This window comes from Tribolium castaneum, chromosome 9 (assembly GCF_031307605.1).
Source record: "Tribolium castaneum strain GA2 chromosome 9, icTriCast1.1, whole genome shotgun sequence".
Lineage (NCBI taxonomy): Eukaryota > Metazoa > Arthropoda > Insecta > Coleoptera > Tenebrionidae > Tribolium > Tribolium castaneum.
Genome location: NC_087402.1, coordinates 2,553,520 through 2,573,733, shown reverse-complemented (window position 1 = coordinate 2,573,733; position 20,214 = coordinate 2,553,520). Strand labels below are relative to the sequence as shown.

The window sequence follows — 20,214 nt, the reverse complement described above, 5'->3', positions numbered from 1 at the left end:
GTTGCAACTTCCTTTATGTGCAAATTTACAAAGAAAGGTATGATCCTGCAAGTGCAGGAGCATTTCCATATTTGTGTTCATTTCAGTTTGAAAAAAAAGGCAGGTAAGCTTTTCATGGAACATGGGGCGGTGCATTTTTTCCCAAATAAAACATATGCCAACGACACTTTCGCTGAAAGTTTCGCTTGTAAAATAGATGTTCTTTTTAAGGGCGTTTTTATAATCGGGCGTCAGGACGCCTGGCAAAAACGTTGTTCTCATATATTTCTTTAACGTGCATAAGCAAAAACGCACGTTGTGTATCCAGGGGACTCGATTCCAATCCCTTAGATAGCGTATCCCTGTTTTTACTGGCCTTTTTATGGACACCTTTTGACATTTGCACTTTTCGTTTTACTGCTGACTTGGGACGTACGTGGTGGCTACTTAGGCAGTTTCACGGTTTCGCCGTCGTAAAAACTTTTTACTCATTAAGTGTCGAAGCGTCATAATTCGCGCCCGGCCATTTTTCACGTATCCGTTTCCGGTCAATCGGACGCGATATAAAAGGACGATAAAAATAAAGAGTTTTTCGAGTGGTCCGACGCTGACAGTTGTCTAATAGATTTTAGTCTCACTTAATAACGTCGGTCCTCGACAGGAGCGTTAACCATTAGTCAGAATTGACACCAGAAAAATAATGCTACAGAGGTCCAAATGAAATATATCGACAACTACTCTACACGACACCCGGACTCCATTACGAAAGACCTCACACAATCCGGAGGGTCGAACGATGATAACATCGGTCCCTTCGGAGATTCCGTTTTTAATGAGGGTCAAGCAAGTGATTTTTCCTCTCGGATCATCGAAAAAACGCAATTAAAACTCTTGAGACGCGACGACGCCGACGTTCATCGCCATGAAAAATTTATTGAATTTGAGATTCGTTACAAATAAATATCCCCTCGAGGTGAGCAGAAAAAGTAATCAAAGTTCGCAAATTGCTCATTGTTAAGTTTAAAACAAACTTTGCTTGTTTTCAAAAGTTTAATCGATGAGGAATAAGACGCTCAAAGGTAAGGCTTAAAACGCCAAACATTAAAGAACAATTTATATTCGCTCCTTAAACGCGGACCCCATTTTCATCATTTTCGCCGAAAATTAGTTGGGGATTATATTGAAAAACGCTTTCTGAATTTTTCCTCCATCCACGTCGACACAAACCAATCAGTCAGGACAACTTTGAAGTGACCTTATCAGGCGGATGTTGATTTGATACGCCGTCTGAGCTTACGCCTAATCGAATAGAAACTATTTACTTGATATTAAATGAACGTTGAAATAAGATACTGAAAATAAAAGGGACGAATGCCACCAAAACGAACGCACAATAACGAACCTAATACAAATAAAACCGAACAACCGAAATAAATCACGAGTAAACGGAAATCGACACTGCCGACCTGATTACCTTTAACCGAAAAAAAGACCACACGATCGCACCAAATTAAAATAAATCTTATCAGAATCCGCGCTACGCAAGGCTCCTCTCCGGGACCGCTGCTATTTCAGGCCCGGTCATTCACAAAAACTATTTCCATCGGTTTGTTTCAATGAACCTTGCTATAAATTAAAATAAAAAATAAATTGGCACGATTCACAGATCCTTACATTCATGTCGGAGAGGCCGAGAATAAACGCTGAAAGAACATTGTATGCATGCCTGGAATTATGCAAATGTTCCACGACAAGACACCCAAATAAAACGCAACGAACGCAAAAGGGACAAATGCCACGACGGCGGTACTCTGGATTAACTCCAGAAGAGATTTATTTCTTTTCATTACATTATACGGCCGTATAGAAGGCTCCACATACCAAGGGGTGACTGTTTCGTGCACTTAACCAAATAATAATTTACCGGTTAGGCATTATCCGCGCAAGCAACTCCGAGTTCCGGGGCCATAAACAAGGGGTCGGTAATGCAGAATATGGGCTTGTAGCGGTAAAGTTATTCCCTCCCACGCCTTCTATCCGTATATGTATTAATTATTGCATGGCGCACGTGTTCATTATTCCATATAAGCTTACAGGTGACACGAAATAAAGCCCTACCATCGTTGAGGACTCCTCGCACTAACTCGCTGAATAAACTAACTATACGAAGGCAGTACGTGCACACGTCTCCGCGAGGCTCAAACAAGAACACAACGAAGAACACGGCAGTGGTAACAGCTAGTTAGTTAAGGGATGATGTAATTTGGCATAATCTGATTGCCACAAGCAGATTTGATTATGATAATGGGGCACCGGGGGCCTTCGAAAGACCCAAGAGATTGCGCCGCTGTCCTGAAATTTATATCTTATCGAATTATGAGAGCGCTGAAACCTTCCTCTTCGCCCGAGACCAAAAACTATTCGACGAGAGAGAGACAACGTCCCTGGAGTTGTTAAATTTAATCACTGAAACAGCCGACGACGAATGGTAATTTTGGCGCCCGAAACGTGGCTCATTTTTCACGATTTTCCTTCGATCAGGCCCGTCATGACTGTGTTGGTCACTGACCCGTTATTTGAATAAATAAATCGGAAGAGACAATGACAAATCAGGCGCGATATTGCGTGACGGAATTTTTCCCATTAAATTTTTTTATTTATTTACTACGTTCCCAACTCACAGATCAAGATTCGCGCTGAGGGCGCCTCTCGCTTGTTTGTTCGAATAGAAAATTGCTAAACTTTAATTGGTTATGGTGCACGGGACACGGCTGTGCCGAACTACTTCCCAAACTACCTCCTCAAACGCCCGTTATTTTTACCATCGCCTGTTTCTTCTTCATTGTTTTTTTCGTCCTCTCCTCTTCTTCATATTTATGATTAGAAAATTAAATGGGTAGCGGCACGTCGTTATTGCCTTTGTTTGTGCGTAAAACAACCCCATTACGCTCAAATTACCGGCCATAAATCAGAACAACGCCGAATGAGTTTCGAATTAATCGCACCTTTCATAATACAACTATTAAAACACTTCTAATAACCCTTTGTCTCGGCGAAGAAACAATCATCGACGTCTTAATAACCTGGACTAGCAACCCCGCGAATCGATTCCCCACTAGCATAAATATGGAACTTACGATACACTTAAAGCCCTAATAAACCGGCATGAAATTGTTTGATAGAATCGATAAGTTTCGAGCACTTTTCAGGTGTTCCCGCTAAAGTGCCGATATTTCTCTGCCCACTAATGCCATTTTTTCGAACTACACATGCGGTATCTGCCCTCCCATCTGGCGGGCTTCTTATCTGAACAATGCCAGTTAATTACCGAACTTGCTACCTGGCAGCATGACGTGACCGCCGCAATGTTTGCTCAAGTTCTTGTCTTGCGGCCTCCCTGGGGCCGTGTCCCCTTGGTGTCCGTTGGCCTCGCGCCCACCGACACGGGAAATAAACTTTTCGCCCAAAAATATTTCGGTTGCGTGTTTTGCAAGACAGGTGGTGGTTGTAGGTGCAGCGCAATTTGATTCCAGTTAGAATTCGGACGCGATTAATTAACGAGTTAACGGTAACGTTAAGATTATGGTCACGCTCTGTTTGTTTGGTGTTATACATGGAGGAGGAAAAGAATGATGCATTGTTCCAGTCACCCGATGAGATCATTAAACCGACAAAAAGCACTAAAACAGATCTCTAGGATCAAATCATGTTACTTAATGACAATGATTCATTTTAAACGTCTAAATCGTAACGGCTCCTGTTCGACTTTACATTATTCCAACGTGCCAGCAGAAGAAAGTTGCTTATCTCGCCCCAGATTCGCTCGGCGACTTGTCTATTCGACTAGAATTCATCACAATGCTTGTCCGCTCCTATTTATCATCCAAATGCGAGCTACCAAGCAAGAACACTCCTCTCTCCCGAGGAGTAAAAGTCGCGGTGACGCACAAATGATAGAGCAGTCCTCTCCTCTATTGATATTTCGGAGCAGAATTTAATCGCGCCTTCGAGTCCCGTCTTTACCTCAAAACGCTCCGAATAAATCACAGTGATTGTAGGTGAGTTATCGACGATTACCATCGACATATTTGCTTAAGTACGTGGCTGCGTTCGAAAACATACAAGACGATCGACGGCCGATGAAAAATTGCATATAAAACTCCTCGTCGTAATCTCTATAATACCATGTTTAGATTGCATACTCGACATGTCCTACCTGCAAATTTATTTTTATTACGGGTTGACTGCACGCTTTTATTTATAACTCAATTGTTGCAGATCGGTCGAGCATAAAAGCGCCAAGCCCCAAATTATGCATTTCACGTAGGTACATGCTCGTTATCAATTAAAGGTCGAAGCGATCATCCTTCGAAAAATTCGCGCCCCGAAAAGGTGACGCCAAGCACGAGATGCCAAAAGCTCCGCAACGGTACACTAACAGCGCAAATTGCATTTCACGTGCCACTTTTTATTAGTTCGAGACTGGCATTGCCCTGCTCTTCACGTACGCGCTTGGAATTATTTCGACTACAAGGGGAGGCAGTTCGGATCTTTTCCGATTTGCACCAGTTGCTGGAATTTCTTTGTGTAAGACGCTAAGTCTACAAGCATTTGCATGCATGAGGCCAACAGTTCGACAAGGACAAAGATTTCAACTGGCCTTTTTAGTTTTTGCGACCTAATATCTAGCCCAATAAGTTATTAAGTTAATTGTGATGGCCCCTGAAGTGATGGGCTAATTGGAGATACCTCCGAGCCGAGCCATCGAACATGTTTAATTCATATTTAATTAATTCTTTTTAATCGGTCGTGTGGATTTTTTTATCAGTTTTTATCTTGTAAATCTCACGATTGGTTATTTCAAAATATTTGGTTGGATGTGATCTCGGAAAAAAAATGATTTGGATGCGTGCCGCACGCAGTTGTCACCTTGTTCTCGGACGAAAATTACAAATTATGTCGTAATAAAAGTCATCTTTATCCCGATTAGCATACAAAATAAACTAATTAAGCAACGATATCCTGCCCGAATAAGACATAAATCAATTAGGAGAGATCTCGGTTGTAATATCGACGATTTAGAGAGAAATTCTTTTAAAATGAGCCAGGTGATTACGTAGTTTTCTTCGGCAGGTGTTTCTTTCATGGCTGAATAGTTCCAAGTTCTAATTGCAAAACAATTTACTTCCACCGAAGAAAATAGTGTTTGAACAGGTGCTTTGCTGAATCGAAAGAGGCTTAAAATTTTAATTGTTTAATTGGAGCATCAATTTCGAGCTAAATAAAGTCGAACGAGGCCCAGTTATTCACTCCTTTGATGATTTCTTTGTGGCATCATCTGAATTAATTTGGGCGAGCAATGAGCAAGATAATCTTGTTAGTAGCGGCTTTATCGCGAATTTTCCCCGCCTGTGCCAAATCCTTTTTAATTGAAAGCAGATCGAAAGGTCGCGCTACAACAAACCTGACATGTTAACTCCTTTTTGCCGATAAAATACGTCCACTTTTGCTTCATGCAGACCGTAAATAAACCCAAAGCACACGATTTTAATTTATAGACTTGTTCCTTGTGTTTGGAAGTTTTCTCTTTTTAATTCGTTTGCATAAATTTATACATAAAAAAAGGAGCGAAATTTATTTTATTCGTTACCGAATTTACGACTTGAATAAAACCCATCCTATCCTTTTCATAATTTCGCATCCGAAGAGAGGGATTAATTGTTTGTTATTGCAAGTCCGGTTATGCGGATTATTTATCATTTCCCTCTCTCCGAAAGTGTCGCAGAGGCTCGCTCTTCTTTGCCTTGTTTGAGCGCGCTCCCCGATAATCTCCAGGACAAAACTCTGCTGATTTATGGGTTCAAACACGCGGACATCACTTCACCTGCTGGAATCGCGATTTATGAGTTTGCGGGATTCATCTTGCCTGCGCACAACTGATACCAAGCCGGCGACGGGACCATACTACAAATTTCCTCTCCCGAAAAAAGATACTGTTTTATTGACGTTTTGTATTCGAAGCGGCATACGCCGGCAAATTGCCTCAATCGCAATAAAACTGAGCTAAATTGCTCCAAGAAGCTTTATTTAACGCATGTAAATGGACATTAAAGGAAGGAAACGAACATGTGAGGGACTCCGGGCGAAATAACGCTGCGAGATTTTTATTTTTTCGGATAGTTTGTATGGAAATCCTTGATAAGGATTATCTTGGGTTTCGTGTTGGAAATGCTCGTGTCCGTCTTGCGGGCAAGCATCGAACCGATCACCTTTTATCCTGAACAAGGCAGCGTTGGTGGTTCATTGGTGGTTTACGTGACATCATATCAGAGCGAATTACCGTCAACCAGCATCCAGCAACGTCTACAACCATCATCTCCATGGCCGGTTAATCGCGTAAACACACGCCGCCGATAAGACAATAACGACTCACGTTCACTTCATTGAATTTCACCAAGATATCGATCGATTTCGGGGACGAGTGCATTTTTTACCCCGGACCAGGCGACACGAATGGCCCTAACGCTTGTCATATGCCATTAGGTGGCAGCGACAAAACTAATACCCTAATATGGAGAAAATTCTCCAAGTTAAATCTACATATTTTCTCAAAAAGCATTTGGTAAAACTTTGTGCTACTGTTTGTAGCAGCTTTGAGATCAGACTTTAACCGATCACACAATTTATCCACGATTTTTTTTAAGAAAACGTGAAACTTTCTTAGAAAGCAGCGAAATTCCAGATGGTTTCGCCGACATTTACAAAATAATCAAACAACAGTTTTTTGCTCAGTTGTAGTCGCCTTATGATTAGTCCGTTTTACAGTTGGGAGTGCGATATCCCTCCCATGTCCAATGACAAACGCTTCAATCGTCTTGCAATTTTTTGTGCACCTGATAAACAAGTAGGAGGTGGTATTTGCAATTTTATTGGTCGATTACTCATTTGTGGGACAAATCAAACACTAGTGAATTATCTTCTCAGAACTGTAGTCTTTATTTAAGTGGTTTTTATTTATTACACGGTAAAATTTTCGAAAAATCCGAGTGCATCGACCGAAGGAGGTGGCATTCGTTCTTATCTCCGCGCAGATAAAGTCCCGAGATTAGTGGAATATTTCCGCGGTGGTTTCCTGTGGTGTGCGATTTTTAATTAATGCCTCACGTGCGAATTCTTCGGATTTGTACACACGAGACTATTTACATAAATTGCGCCTTAGAACGAGGAAGAGACGACGCCACACAAAAGAAACGAAATGTTTGAAAAACCAACAGAGAACCCCTGACCGGGCCGAACAATAGTCTCCTATTTAACCCAAACAAAAAATTCAGGTGCGAGCTTTAAAAAAAACAAACAGTGAGTTATAATTTACACCTCCGAATCCGTGGCTCCGGTGGAGAGAAAACAGCAGGGAACAGGTCCAAAGTGGCATTCCCCGTCATGTTTCTTTTATTGTCAAAGATTTAATTAATTTGATCTTTCGGTTGGTCGTCTTGTCGATAAAGACGATGCTCAGTTGAGATCTAAGCCAAAGTAAAATCATAAATTCTTCACCAACTTCAAGTTGTCTCTACTTTGCTTTATCTAGAGATAGCACCGATACGTTCGAGAATTATGCAGCCGGAATGGCCTTGGCAATGTCCGATCCGACTTATTTATTACTTTTATCCCCCGGAATCTGATTTATATTGCTCAAATTGTAAAATAATGCCGCGACCGCCCTTTAGGTGCCACTTTCTTAACGATCGATCGATTAAAATAACAACATACGTACGCCGTGTAATTATTTCCCCCCATCATTACCATTAAATATTTGTGCGAGTAAAACTGGGACGAATTATTAAACGTCTCGCAATTCTCTCTGATCTGGTGGCATTAGCGTTTGAGCTTTCTCGTCGACAGATTTAAAATCTGTTTGAAGTGACCTTAAGGCGACTTTAAAATGAACTCGGAGGTCTTAAAGAATCTGGAGCGGCAACATTTCTCTTACGAGCAATTTACATTAATTCATTTAGAATGACTCTAAAATTATACTAAGTGAATTTAAAGTAACTTTGCGAAGAATTTCGAGCGACTTTGCTATCGTTCGACCGACGATCCCTAATTATTATCGACCAAACTTTGAATATTCTTTAAACGTCGACCAAACTACATTTTGCTTTTGTCTCTTGTCGATAACCATCGAGGACCGATCTCATCCCTCCCCAGTCTCGCAGATGTCGCACCAATTAGACCGTATTATTTGTAGACGTTAGATCCGCTTTTATCTCTTAATCTCACAGATGTCGCTGGCAGTTGACGCTCTCGGACGCGTGCAGTGCCATTTCACGTTATAAACATACGCCCCAGACAAGCCGAACGGTCGCAACAGATTTAATTAAACTTTTTGCGGTAATATGACAAGTTAGCGTCGCTATCTAATAATCATCTTCGATGACTGTGTGCGTTTTACGCGAGCAAATAGCAAAATGTATTGCCTTTACTGTTAGAATAATGAGAGAGTTAATTTAATCAGGAGAACGTTTGCGGTTTGCTTTATTTTTACGGAACTAATTTCACGATGCATAATAAAACGAAAGAATCCTGTCGAGTGGATGCACAAAACTATAGCACAAATGCGTTTCAGCTACAATTTAAACTTTATTTAATTTAAAACAATTTGAGTATGAGTCATTTTAATGCAATCTCGTCGTATTTCATGGTAATTAAATTCGAGCTATCTCAGTTTAACTCGACTACTCAACTAACAAGTTTCGTTCGAAATCCTGCAGGAATGCCCGTTGAAAAAGTTTCGTCAATATCATATCTGCCATCGAACGTGGATTCCTGAAAAACTCAAAGCCGTGATAGAGTGATAAAGGCAACAATTTGAGAAATGCTGCTCATATTTTTCACGTGGATTAAGACACTATCTTTTAAAATCAAATAGAAATATTTTAAGTGGTGGCCGGAACGAGCATTCCGAGAATCTGTGTGTCCCGAGTTTTTTCGTTCAGGTGTTAAAATTTTGGCTTTGTTGCTTACGGGTGGGTAAAATATTCCGGTTCGTTGGTCCTGTCAAGTGCATGAGGAGTGCATCAACGTCAATGATATGATAATATCTCAATCAAGTAAAACCAGTCGATCGGGAATATGCAAGCCCCGAGAAAATTAATTTGATTTCTTGCAATGTGCACGAATTAATTGAATATGTTATTTCCCCGAACGTAATTAAACGAAACAAACGTTCGGTAATTACTTGTACGTACTTGTGTTATGTGTGCTTTAATTGCTAATTTAAATATGAAATTGTAGAAATTAGTTGCCAACTGGAGATAATTAGTAAACGGCGAACAAATTGTGCATCTATTAAAATACTCCCGAGTGTACGAATTAAGTTGTATTAGACGCAATAAACCATCAAATTCTTTCGGTCTTTCAGTAATAAAGGGCTCGTTAGCAAGTGCTATAAAATATATAAGCAAAGTTTACGGCTCTTTTAATTGTAGGAAAGGAGAGAGATTTTATCATCCATTAAGTAGTCGAGAAATCACGTTTTTAACTAAGATGACACTCAATCGACTAGAGTCGAGAGAACTCTCCGACTAATCCGGCATCATACAAGAATCCATTAAAATCCATAGTCCGAGACAATGAATTATCAATCTTCCTCCGCACAATGTAACTGATTACGTCCCGACATTCATTAGAGTTCTTTTTTCTCGAGTTTCGTTCAATCTGCTACTGAAATTTTAATCCGCCGTGTCCGGACCTAATTAAGATGGAACAGCAGAATTTGTTCCAGTACTCGCCGTAAAAAATAATTAATGTTGTTTATGTTGTACAGGGGTGCCCACTCTGAATTTTATTCATTTCCATACGTACACACTGAAATAATTGCGCCACTTCATTGTTTAAACTCCCTTGTCCTTTTTGTTTGTTGACCGACTCTCCCAGACATGTCCATTAGCATCAACAGGAGCAAACCATAAAGAACTAACTTTTCGAGCAGTTTTGAAGACATGCGGACAACCGGTGTAGTCAGCATAAATTTAACAAGTTTTAACAACTCTATAAAGTAGTAGCTTAAAGACATGTTAGTTTAATGTACTGATAAGATTAAAGTAAAGAGGTGAAAGCTCGTTCGAAATTTTAAATTGACAACTCTATCCTAAACCCATCTAAAACATTAATAAAATATATTATCATACAATCGTCGACGTTAATTTATTATGCCATTGTCGACCAGATTTAATGGAACTTGTGTGTAACAGTTGATATTTTCCGGAAGCCATTTTTCTTATCGCAACACATAATTGCGCCAATTTGCAGTAAAATATCGTAAATAAAAATTCGACGACATAATTAAAACATTGCGAAACAACACATGAACGTAATGCACACTTTGCATATTTTCTCCAATGTACTGTAATTAAACTATTATAAATAACACTACGCCTTGATATATCAATGGCTATACGATCAAAGCGCCTTAACTCAATTAATATGTGCCGTTTATCAAACGGAAACCTTGGTTTAGTTCTATTGGACAGCCGGTGTGTTATCTATGAAGTGTCGGACGCTCGAACAAGTGCAGTTTCTTGTGCAAAACTAATAAATAGAGCGACTTTCACCGCAATTATTGATTGTTGTTGTATTTGCACACTTAATTAAAACCTTCAATAATAGCTAATTTAATCGCTGATCAATTATTATGATTACGTTTTTTACGAAAGGTCAGAGCGCCCAAATTTAGGCAACGGCATTTGCTCGATATGGTCGCAAATCCCTTAATTTTTACATTTACATTTTTGCAATATCATTACAAACTGAAAGAAAGTTATTTTCATTATTTTTTGTGGACAGGAATGAGCTTTTTGTATTATTATTTGGACCAAATAAATTCATGTTCTAATTAGGTAAATGTGAGACAATTATTGAAGAGATTTGAAACGACCTTTCTGTGGGCTTGTATACTTCCAATAAATCGGAATAAGGGTGCTTTCCTTGAAAGAATATAATAAAAATTTCTGTTTTGTACAATAAAAGATCAAAGCCAGTAATGAAAGTAAGCTACGTCTAAGGCATGTATTTTAATATTTGCTGAAATAATGTTATTTTTTGATAACAAAGTTCAGTTTTATTAAATAAAATATGAGCCCATTTTTGTTCATTTTGCGCTAAAACAAAATCGTTGAAACGCTTTATTTTAATAATAAAAATATTTCCAGAAGAGAGCATCTGTGTTTATTTAAAACGAAAAATATAAATCGCTAATATGTAGCACAAATGGGTTTTAATGAAATAACGCAAAAAGCAGCTTTGTGCTAGCATTCGATCCAGGGCCGTCTGATTGATGCGTGAGGGTAAAGTGGGGCGCTGGGGCGCCTTAATCCAATTATCCATTGGCTAATTGCCTGTCAAAGTAAATGTACGAGTCCGGCACTGCGGTGTATGTCAGATCCAGCCGGTTTATAATATAACGAACGCGGTTACCGGTGCGATCTCAATTATTCATAAACAATTGTCGATAGTCGATGATAAATGTCAAGGACTGGTCGTCGAATGCAATAATCTCCCAGTTGTCAGGGCAGTCTCTGCATGTGTATTTGTCATGTAAGAACTCGCATGTCTCTGCCAGCTTTTTGCTCCCGCTATTTAGAACATGTTTCACATGCTAACTCCGATAACTTGTTAGTTTGTATGTGGAACATGTCAACTGCATTATATTTAGCCATAGGTTATGTTCACTTTAAATAAGCCACGTTTCTCTCTTCTCGACTCCACTACAAACATTCGCTCCGGAGGCCACTCTCGACCATCCATCTCTTATTTATTTATACTCGTCTGCGGGCATTTAAGAAGGAAACTAGCGACGAAAGAAAAATACTGAAATCGTGATTGTTGTCAAACGACTAATTTGAATTTTTACAAACAAAAATTTCGATATCAAAGCTTTTATATCAAACACTCGACGAAATCAACCGGAAGTTGCCATCTTTGATTCCGCACATTTCCCAGTTCAAAGCAATACGAGTATTAAAATTAAACTTGCCGTCAAAGTTCTTTTTAGTTTCTTTTTCGTCACGAATTAATATCAAACGGGAAATTGATTACAATTCGAAAACTCCAAATACCAGCAATGCGACAGAGGTTGCGCAATAAAAATTAATGACATAATTACATCCACTCGACAAGACAGAATAATTATAACAAAATTGCATTCTCTTGTAATCTGACGTTTCCTGTGAAAAAATCCACCCAACCTCCTATTAATATAAAGAAACCTCGGCGCTTGCAGGCTCTGCATTAGCGATAATTAGTGAAAGATATCTGACTTTGGAGCATTTCAAATTTGCATCTTGCGATTCATAACACGACCGCAAGAAGAAAAACGAAGAAAAGATCGTGACTGAAAACCTACTCGGGAAAGGATTGAGAGAATTTGGAGAGCTCGCTCTCGAGACGAGACCTCGCGGGGACAAACAAGACCAAAAAATACCAAAAAATAATTATTCCAGAATCTAAGAAAGCATGAGAGAATCTCCGGCAAAAGTCGCGTTATTAATTAAAACGCGATTTAATAATAATAATAATAATAATAATAATAATAATAATAATAATAATAATAATAATATTTATTTTCAACAGGTGAAACACCCAATTACAGAAAATAAACTTAAACTTAATGATCGTGCTGCATGCAAAAACTGATAATTTAAATAAACTAAAACAAACTAATAATAATACTATAATAATAAATTAAGAAACAAGAACTAAAATTAAATTTTACCTAGCCACTAAAGTAACTAATTATATGATTTTTAATGTAATTAAATGAATAAAAATGAATATCACAACTACTGCTAATTTTGTTAAAATTACTACACATTACATATAAAGGTGATTTTAATAGAACATTCGTATTACAACTGCAACTGTAAAAAGTCATGGGATGCCGTGAGTTAATTCTAGGAACCAGAAAAATTATCTTATTAACAAGAGCAATACAGTCAATCTTGTTGTTTAGTAATTTATGTAAAAATGCAATACTTGAGATAATTCTCCTAATTTCTAGAGAATTGATATTAAATGTCCTTAAAAGCACTAGTTGGTCACATCCCCTATCGGGGTAATTTTTAAAAGAAATATACCATAGCAGCTTCAAAAATTTTCTTTGGACTGATTCAATACTATTTATGTGTGTGGCATATATAGGTGACCAAATAATTGCACAATATTCTAACTTGGAGCGTACAAGGGCAAAAAATAAGACTTTTAAGGCTCTTAAATTAGTAAACTCTCTACAGTTGCGATAAATAAATCCTAAAGTTTTGACAAACGCTCCCATTGGTGTGAAATCGTACAAGAGCGGCGCTTCCGTAGGTTTCCCAAAAAACTCAATTCGTGTTAATAATCAGCTTATGAGCGGCTTTGTTTCGTTTCCTGTTGAAATCTAACACTGGAACCGAGTCGAAGACCCTCATCTTCGGCGACCATGTTTTCGGTGCCACCAATCAACAATCAACGCACCGTCACTCGATACTCGACTCATTCTTTGATTACTCTGGGGGTCCCCGCGTTATTACAAGCCCCGGCACTTGATCTGATGGGCACTCGACTCGAAAAAACCCCACCATTGGTCGGCTAGTCGCATCCTGTTCCTGCAACGACCAACCAAACAGCTACGTGTCTACCATTGTTTTTCCTTGTGTTTTCTAGCTCGGGTAATTAACCGGAAGTGGCAGGGCGGATCGGGCTATCCATGCATTACGTATACGTTCAACACACATCTGGGTGGAGTCTCGATGGCGAACCCTCGACGGAAACCCTTCCGACAGTGCAATTTTCAAAAGTGCTTGCGTTATTAGGACTCTTGTACGCGAATGCTCACAATGACATATTGGGGCGATGGAGGACGAAAGCTCCTTTGTTTGGACCTGCACCACATCCAGGCGAATTTATCAAAACCTTCGCAAAGTCTTAATTATACCCTTTTAATTCGTGCCCCCTTAATCAGCCTCCGCCTCGCACAATTAATCTGCCACACGCTAATTTTTCACATTTTTCCAACTTTGACGAGCCGTTTGTTCCCATCGCACCCAAATAAACACACACGTTTTAATTGTGCAATTAAACTTTATCAATATGTTCTTTCCGAGTAAAAATAATTAAGATTCAAGACATTTTATTTTATCACCGGATGAGACTTTATCTCTCTTTTACTGCTAAATTAGACACTATAAAGTACACGGGATGATAGGTACGAAGCTAAATAATTTGTCAGCTGTTGAGCACTGTTGTGCCAGTGAATAGAACCGAGAAGTTTCGAGGTCGAGAAAATGTATATTAATTATATCGTGGAGCCGGGAGAACTATCACTTTAGTTCGCCCTTTCTAATTAACTCTAATTGAATAATTAATTTGATATAATAAACAAAACTGGATTAAATAAATATACGTGGGAGCTGTTCACGAGTTAGTTAGTTTTTTCGAATTTTCGGGCCCGAATTTAATTTCAGGTGGGAGTGTTTACCTAAAACAACAACGTTGTCAGCCGTCACGCCCATTTATATACACAGCCTATTAGTAATTTGCATAAAATTATAACGGCCTGGGTCTCAATATTCTGCGCCACAAGATGACATTGCTGGAAATAAATCAGTGGCTTTCCGTGTTCGGGCCCAATTATAATGAGATTTTCAATAATTTGCTATGGCGGAAGCTATAGTTACGCAAACAGATGTAGGAAATTTCGTCAAAAATCGTCGTCCCCGGAGCCGGCAATTTGTGAAAATTGGGGACCCACCTGTCGGGCGGTCCACGCGATCACCGAACAAGCCTAATAGAAATGTCCCTGTAGTCTCTGTTAAATTATTCATTTATTTAATAGTGGTATATAATTTTCTTTAATAAATTCCATTTGATGGTAGATTATCTTATGCATATTAAAATCGCTATTAAGCGTATTTGTATGTAAAACAGGAAATCGTGTGAAATGTGAAGCACGGACACATCCATGACGCGGCGATTTTTCCTCCTTGGCGGAAAACGGCCGGTTTTTCCCCCCGAACATCGTGTAAAATTACAGAGTGCCATTCCGTGGGTACGACTCATTGTGCAAATCTCTTATGAAATTTGCCGACAAAAAGTAATAAGAGATCCACAAAGGATCCGATTTTAAAGGGGTTGACCCTTCAGCGAGCACGGTAGCCTTTGCCCCCTTTGTGTGCGCTCAACCGAAATCTGATAAATTCCTCGGTAAAAAAGAAAGACTCCCCAATTAATTCCCCGGCTCTTTATGAAGTGTGGTCGCGCATTGCTCGAGGAGATGCTATTTCCTCGCCTTTTCCTCTCCTAATGAAGAAATTTGCATGAATGCGTGGGCGTGAGCGATTTAGAAAGGCGCCACTTAATGCTATCCGATAGTTGTGTAGATTGTGTTCTTTTGCGTTACTACGAAAAATCTGATAAAAGCGAAGGGGTTCTGACGCACGCGAAGAGGAAAACGCTCACATCTAAATTAGCCCTCGACGGGGTCGCGAAACCTCGCCCATAACTACCCTTTTATCCCCCGAAAAGAATCTATAAACCCACCCCTTGCAGAAAAAATCCGATATTATCTACGCTTTTTGTGCATAAACTCGCTGCTCCGGCTAAACTTTTAACTTGATTTTCTTGAATTTCAATTTAGAATAAATTGTGCATCATAATAACGAGAGACTCGACTACAACTTAATTAAACTTGATAAAAATATGTACACGGAGAGACGCTTGTTTCATAGAATAATTTGATTAACTCCTCATTCATTCGCTTAAACGGAGAGATGACTCTCGGGGAGTTGAAAGAGTTGTCGCGGGAAACTTTCGACCCTCTCTTTTTCCATTAGTCGGACTCGTATACACAAAACATTTCGGATTTATGGCTACATCAACATCCCTCGGCCACCACCTCCGAGTCATAATCATTAATCTTCGATAGGGTTTTTCGGACACGAACGACCAGATCCTCGATGGCATAACACACGAGAAATAAAAAATGTTATTGTGCAACGACACCACTCGCAAGATAGGGACCGGTGCACTTGTGTACTCTGCAGAGTTGCAGTCAATGACAGGAGAAGTAGTGGAAAATGAACTCTCGTGAGGGCTTGTATTACCTCGTTGAAAGAAGAGACTCAACTCTTTTTAAATGAAGAACTCTGCAACCCTATGCTTTCGGTATTATGATCGATAAACCGCTGTTTGCAACAATCGGAGGGAAATGCCCTAATAAAACAATAAAGCTGCGCCTCAAAAAATTGATTCCCGGAACGAATTTGGTAGTAATTGATGTTTGAAAACAATGGAATAAAATTAATTAGAATAAATATTAAATTATCTGCATTACACTAAAAATGTGATTCGATTAAAATTCGCGATTTTAATTTACATTTAGTTGTGAGCGCTCGAATATTGGTAAACTCCACCCGTGTCAACTAATGATAATAATGAATGCTTTAGCCACAAAGCGCTTTCCATCGATCGAAAATAATTCCCTATCAATTTATTTAGGCTAGATTCGGTCCACGTATTCCATTATTACATTTTCGGTATTCATCATTCGCATTAAAATTTGTATTTCGTTTAATTATTTGTTGCATGTTTTTCGTTTGGTCGAAAGGCATTTTTAGTACCTTCCGGTTATGGATGATGAAGCACCTCCGAACACGACGCACCGAACTGTCCATTCGGCCCCGTATTAACAATGAATCATTTAATAACCAACATAAAACATGGTCCCATTATAAGGCCGTCCTTCCACGATGGTTATATGGCTCATTATGTTAGAAGATGACGGCCGAATTAAAAGCGAGCGTTATCGGCTCCGTTCCAGATGCAATCGGACATATTTCTAGCGGAATGATAAAAATTTATAGCTTCATTAGAGGGAGGCTAGCGCCGAATCTGTATGATCATCGTCTAGTCTCTGTATCGGAGCCGTTGTTCCTCGAATAATTAAATAATTCAATTACGTGGCGAATTTTTCTTGCTCTCGCTCGGCGAAGGATTATTTAATTTGGAACGGTTCCCCCTCTCGCTTTCACCAAAGAATGTTAATGCGAGCTTTATACTTTTCCAAAGGAAATAATACTAAAAAAATAACAACCGACAACAACAAAAGCGAACCATTTGCTTAATTGAATAGACTGCGAAAAAGTTTTTCACTTTGAGCATTTCGATGGCACCCACTTTGAATACCAAACTTAATTAGTTGTTTTTAATGTAAATTAGGAAATTAAGAGTCGCTCTATAATTAAGTCGCCGGAAAAAAGCTACGCGTCTATACTCCGTGATTACAGGGTTGAAAACGACGCATTGATCAAGGTGTGATGTTAAACGAGCCATAATTACATTATTAACACGAATAACTGACTATCTTTAGATCGGAAAACATAATTTTTTTGACAAGTCACTCGCAGGACACCACGGTCTAATAAACGACCGGGACTCTTGGGTGGCCCGGAAAAATATATATCGATATTATACCGGCACTAAAAACGATCGCTTCTCTTTAGCATCGTCGAGACGACGCGCTTTTGCAACATCATGTGCAAATGATTTTAAAACTTACTGTGGTTACGACAAATAACACCGAATTTACGACTCTCCGATGCGAACTTTACACGGACATTTGTATTCTGTTTTCGTATTTATTGCTGCGTTAAATGACAGGTTTATTTTTTATGCACCCGAAGAAGTGCGCAATATTTTCTCCAGCTAAACCTTTGGCCCATTTTCGTCCAATTGGCCCGAAATATTTTTATTACAGTCGTTTACAGCCCGCCACACACGTCTCCGGACGTTAAAAAACTCCTTCGGACCAAGTTACCAAATTAAAGCTCTTCTAATTATATACGAGAAAGGTGGTCGTGTCATAGATCATAATCTCTGATCATACTCTCACTACGTCTTAAATATAATTTGGACGCGGCAGTAGCACTAACTTGAGTAAAACAAAAACTATACCTAAATTAAATCCGGCAGGTTGTGGACGTAGGTGTTTCAATATATTACCTAATATTAAAAATACTTCAAGCTCGTTTATCATCGACAGGCACATGCATGATGCATTTAATAACTTGTAGCGTAACACAATTGGGTAAATGTTAATTTGCACCTGCTTTATTCAAAAACAAAGAGATGTTATCGTAATTTCAGACTTTCGTGCAAACATCAAATTAGGTACACACATGAAAATATAAAAGAGAAACATATGTTGGCGAGAGTTAAACCGTGCTTCGGAAACACCTGATAACACTGATATTTTTCTCCTGTGATGGGATTAGGCCGTCTTTTATATTCCGGTCTTAAATTTGGGGAATAAAAGGAAGACGCGTGCTATAGTATAATGTAACCCAATATGGCGTAGTGTGTGGCTTGTGGAATAATTTTGAATTTGTTGTTTTTTATAGACCCCAGCCGGTCATAACCTGTCTAAATTACGAGTATGAGATTTTTTCGGAATTTGTATAGGTGCCAGGTACAACAATTCCTTCTTTATGTTTATAAGACAACATAAATGCCTACACTTAATTTCGCCATGTTTATGCGGACTTCTCTCTCGCTCCGTTTATTAACTCGAAATTAGAAAACATTTTTAAGTTAAATATTGAATCAAATAACAATAACTATTCATCATTTCCTTATTTCTCGCAAACACGTCAGAATTTTAAACAATAACGACCCGACCGAACCGTGTTTCATCCGAATTTATAGCTAATAACGGCCTTTTCGTTTTAATTATGTTGGGGACATAATTTGAATTTATAAATTCCCATCAGCGCTCATTTGTAACGTTGCTTATAAATAGCTGATAATTGCCGCTTAAACGGTCGTTTAATTAAATCGAAAGAAATAAACTGATCCTCGTTGAAAACCCAACGACCACGCCACGATAAATAAAAAAGTCACAGGGCGCGCAATTCAAATTAAATCGTCGCAGAAGAAATGGCCGAGGACACAAACTCGTCCCATTACAAGACTTAATTCAACAACAAAAGCCTTTCAGCGCGGATGACGTTAGCGTTATACCTCGTATTTCCTACATTGTTATCGCGAGAATATGGCAAAACCGCACTTAATTTTACTTTATGTCTTCATTTAAAAGTGCTCCAGCCAACTAACGTACAATTACATGCATAAAAGCTCATTGTCTACGACCTGAACGGCACGAGGCGTACTTAAAACTGATTAAAGGTCCACGACACCCTCAACACACACACCACACCACCATAACCGTTCCTTGCGTTATATTTCGACTCACCTTCGCCATGTCTGACAAGCCAAACGGCCGTTACGTGCGATTTACAACGCACAGCTTTTGCTCTTCGGGCAAACTGACCATTACACATCGTCACTAATTCATTCCGCAATGCTCAATTAGAACGATGTGCGAAAATGCAATAAAAAGACTCGTTCCCTCCTGCAAAACGTTTGTTTTGCGGACACAACACAATCAGAACATACTCCTTCTAGTCCAGCAATTCTAGAGTATTTTAGAAAAGATCGATACAGACAAGTCCAAAACTTTTTATTTATTAAAACATATTTCTACTGGAATCTACTAGAATAAGAAATATACGAGTTTTCAAAACTGTTGACTCATTGGTTCTGTTCTGAGTTTTAACAACTTTAGTGGGTTGTTAAGACACATTGAAGTCCATAAAAATTTGCTGGAGTGAGTTTAAAAAAAATTTTTTTTTCATCTCTTCAAGTGTATTACTCAGGAAATTTGAGCAAAAAAATTGAAAATTTTAAATCTCATGAAAAGTTGGTATAATACAGAAAATGAGCCGATGAATTCAATGGAACAAACCGCATTGCTCTACGACTTTTAGTTTTCGAGTTATGAATTTTTTTGGATAATAAAATTTTTCACTATATATATTGCCTATCTTAATTTTTATCAAAAAAGTTTAAAAGTTTACATCTTGTTAAAAGATGGTTTTATACGCAAAATGAGCCGCTGAATTCAATGGAACAAACCGCATTACTCTACGACTTTTAGTTTTCGAGTTATGAATTTTTTTTCGTAAATAAAATTTTCCACTATAGATATTGCCTATCCTAATTTTTAGCAAAAAACTTTAAAAGTTTACATCTTGTTAAAAGATGGTTTTATACGCAAAATGAGCCTCTGAATTCAATAAAACAAACCGCATTGCTCTACGACTTTTAGTTTTCGAGTTATGAATTTTTTTTCGTAAATAAAAT

The 20,214-nt window shown here is 38.7% G+C and overlaps 1 long non-coding RNA gene across 1 annotated transcript in view; it reads right to left on the bottom strand.

Annotated features, from left to right (window-relative positions):
- The window catches only part of LOC135267125 (uncharacterized), a 54,554-nt gene extending 35,144 nt beyond the window's left edge, over positions 1-19,410 (bottom strand). The window contains exon 1 of the long non-coding RNA XR_010335414.1: positions 19,265-19,410. This is a non-coding gene — a long non-coding RNA (uncharacterized LOC135267125). The remainder of the gene's footprint in view (positions 1-19,264) is intronic.
- Between the last annotated feature and the right edge of the window lie 804 nt (positions 19,411-20,214).